Source organism: Natator depressus, chromosome 8 (assembly GCF_965152275.1).
Source record: "Natator depressus isolate rNatDep1 chromosome 8, rNatDep2.hap1, whole genome shotgun sequence".
Lineage (NCBI taxonomy): Eukaryota > Metazoa > Chordata > Testudines > Cheloniidae > Natator > Natator depressus.
In genome coordinates, this window is record NC_134241.1 from 54,667,214 (window position 1) to 54,670,938 (window position 3,725).

General features: G+C 43.4%; 1 pseudogene; it reads right to left on the reverse strand.

The window, feature by feature from the left end:
- Positions 1 to 2,985: 2,985 nt before the first annotated feature.
- On the reverse strand, positions 2,986 to 3,420 carry LOC141992692 (large ribosomal subunit protein eL28 pseudogene; annotated as a pseudogene).
- Positions 3,421 to 3,725: the final 305 nt, after the last annotated feature.

Here is a 3,725-nt window from a genome sequence, read left to right on the forward strand (position 1 = left end):
AAAATCAGAGACCAGAGGCCTATGTGATCCCACTGTGGAGCTGCTTTTATCCCGAATGCACAAACCTAGCTGCCTTGGCACACCGTAAGACACAGTATGAATGAAGTAGTTAAAAACCAAAGTGCCAATGTTAATTTCAATTTCATTTTAAAAAAATCAAGAGAAGAGGACAAATCAATTAGTGGGAACATATTTTCAGAAGATACTATAAAAACTGCACAATTATTTTACATGATCCTTTTAAATTACTTTGCATGGAACAAAAAAGTAGGAAGGGTGTGTTTTTAGAATCAACTTTACTACTGTTTAATGGATGGTTATTGAGGCTTTTCATTTTTAATTAAGGATCCACTCTTAATTAAATCATCTCTTTCAGCATCCTGTGATGTGACTATTTCAAGATTTCAGTATCTTATAAGCAGAATATACTGTGTAGTCAGTCTGCAGCATTCAGATGCCTCTGGGTTAGAGGTTTCAGAGTGGTAGCCGTGTTAGTCTGTATCAGCAAAAAAACCAAGGAGTACTTGTGGCACCTTAGAAACTAACAAATTTATTTGGGCATAAGCTTTCGTGGGCTAAAACTCACTTCATTGGATGCATGCAGTGGAAAATACAGTAGGAAGATTATATATATATATACATACATAGAGAACATGAAAAAATGGGTGTTGCCATACACACTGTAAAGAGACCAATTAATTGAGGTGGACTATTATCAGCAGGAGAAAAAAAAACCTTTTGTAGTGATAATCAGGATGACCCATTTCAAACAGTTGACAAGAAGGTGTGAGAAACAGTGGGGGTGGGGGTGGGGAAATTAGCATGAGGAAATAGTTTTTACTTTGTGTAATGACCTATCCACTGCCAGTCTTTATTCAAGCCTAATTTAATGGTGTCCAGTTTGCAAATTAATTCCAATTCTGCAGTTTCTCATTGGAGTCTGTATTTGAAGTTTTTGTTGGAGAATTGTGACTTTTAGGTCTGAAATTGAGTGACCAGGGAGGTTGAAGTGTTCTCCGACTGGTTTTTGAATGTTATAATTCTTGATGTCTGATTTGTGTCCATTTATTCTTTTGCGTAGAGATTGTCCAGTTTGGCCAATGTATATGGCAGAGGGGCATTGTTGGCACATGATGGCATCAATCACATTGGTAGATGTGCAGGTGAACGAGCCTCTTTTGGTGTGGCTGATGTGATTAGGTAAGTAAAAATATATTATTATGCCATCTAACTATTACCTATCAGCAGTGATTTATTTGTGAAATTCCTAGAGGGAGGAAGCCGCATAAAAATGTCTCAAAGCTGTGGATCGAGGTAAATAATGTGTCATAATATATGTAGCAAACAATAATGCAAACCACAAAATATATGCAGAAAGAAGTGGAGGAAATACAGTCCTCTTGTGGGCTAGAAAGTTACTCAACATCTAGAGCCATGGGATAGATAGTTTAGAGGGGTGGGAGCCTGGAGGAGGATTTTTTTTGGCTTCCCCCTCTTACAACTAAAGCACTGCCTGTCCCTGTCAAGATGACTCCTTTTCAACACAAGCTTCACTATGCATAAATGTGGGGATGCATTTATTCCTCAAATGGCAGCCCTGTGCCTCCCTTGCCAATCCTGTCTCAGAAGGAGACAATCTCTCTCTCTCCCTCCCTTCTGGATGATTCATTCACCGTGCAGACAGTGCTGATAGAGAGGAGACAGGCTTGTTTGTAATGCCTGAACTGGGCAGTAGCCAGAGGCAGTTCCATCAGCACAGCTGTGCCTTTGCTGCCTGTTATCCAGGTCAGGCTGCGTGTGCCAGTCAGTCACTCAGTCTGTCTTGTCTCTCCCACCACAAGCAGTGACTAAGCAGAGAAAGGTTCTCTCCCCAGCCCTTTTAGTGTGTGAGTGATTGAGAAACCAATCAGTCTCTTTCCATGCCATCCTGAGTGTCTGGCAGAGCAGAGTGATATCCCCTTCCTGTTCTCGGCTGTTCTTCCCTTCTAACCCAGGGATGGAAGTGAGCAGGATCAGGTCACGTTGCTGTTCCAGTGCTTCTCTGGTGGTCCCCAGAAGTTTCTGCAGAATTTGTTGTCATTTAAAAATCACTAAATCCGTAGCCCTTCTCGCTGTAAAGAAAACCCTCCATGTGTGAATCAATGCCATTTAGTCTTGTTGGGCCTGTTTACATTAGGCAAGTGCACCGTTGCAGGGACAGTAATTACATTAAATTGCTGGTTGTACTGCTTGTATGTTCAGCAACTCAGGTTTTGGAAAACCCATATTAGCATGTCTGTGCTCAGTGCACTCTATACACCATTATTCTACCAGGGAGTGCAGCACTCTGGAAGGAACCTGGGAGCATTGGTTGTATAGGTGCAACTACAATGCCTGTGACTTCCTGTCCACACTGCAGGGGAAAAACAATACACTGTCGCGGCTGAATATGAGCTAATGATTTTCTCTGTGGTGATGCAACTAATCAATGGTTCTAACATATTTACTGCTCTGTGAGGTATGTTGAAGGTATTACACCCTACATTTGATAGCAATTATTTTTTGCCTATTATAGATGGGCCTATATGTCTATAAAAGTTCTGTTTAAATCTGAGCGTCATGAATTGCCCCTTTCATCTCAATAAACCTTGATTCTGAAACATAATACTGCCATTTCCCCATCTAAGCTAGTTATAGAGAACCAATCACTGTAGTATATAAGCGCTGAACACAGTCAACTAAGAGGGTAAGAGAGGGTAAGAACTCTGATTTCCCTTTTGCTTGATGTTTCATGTGGTGTTTTTTTAATGTAATCTCCATCACCCCTCCTATTGCTGGCTGGCTTTTGCAAATGTAAAAAGGTGGGTTTTGCATTGGACTGTAAAAATGGTTAAATCAGAGTGCACTCGCCAAAGGAGCATTCCACTATGTAGGACCTCCCACCAGATATGCATTGCTTCTAGCTCCTGACAGCCTTCCTCCCCCCTCCCCCCTGGTTTGAACCCTTTATTGGGACATGCTAGCCATCCACGCCGTCTTGGTAGCCCAGGTTCTCTTCTTCTTCACCACCACCGGCTTCTGGCTCTGCAGGATGGCACTGGCACAGCGCAGAGCGCTCATGCACAGATCCTTGCGGAAGTTGTTCTTGTGGATGATGTGACGCAGGCTGTTGAGCGTAGCCTGGGCGTTCTTGTTAATGGCCGTCTTCTCATAGGACTTGGCTGGCTTGCGCTGGACTGCCCGTTTCTTCAGCACCACCACGATCCCCTTCCCGTCTGCCATGAGCTTCAAGCTGACCGTCTTGCGATGGATCAGCCCGTTGTAGTGGAAGGAGTTCCTGGCCTTCAGGTTGTTTGGCTCGGTGCTGTAGGTTGATTTGTTCTGCTTGAGGAGGAAGCTGGAGCTGTTGTGAACGATCATCCACTGCAGATGGGCCGACATCGTCCTGCACTCGCGGCCGCTGCTGGAAATGGATAGTGGGCAAATGGAGTATCTCTGTCCCTGATGATCACAGTTGTCTCAGGGAGGAAAGGTGTCAAATGACAAGGCAGTCATTGAAGTAACCTGGTTCAGGCCCATTATAAGAGCTTTAAAGACTATGACAAGGACTGTGAATTGGTCCTGGTATCTGATGGGGTACAGGGCACAACGCACTCATGTGTTCCTTAAAGTTTACCCCACTCAGGAAGAGGACAACTGCATGTAGAAATTTCATCACTTTCAGAGAGCTTTGACATCTAAAGATT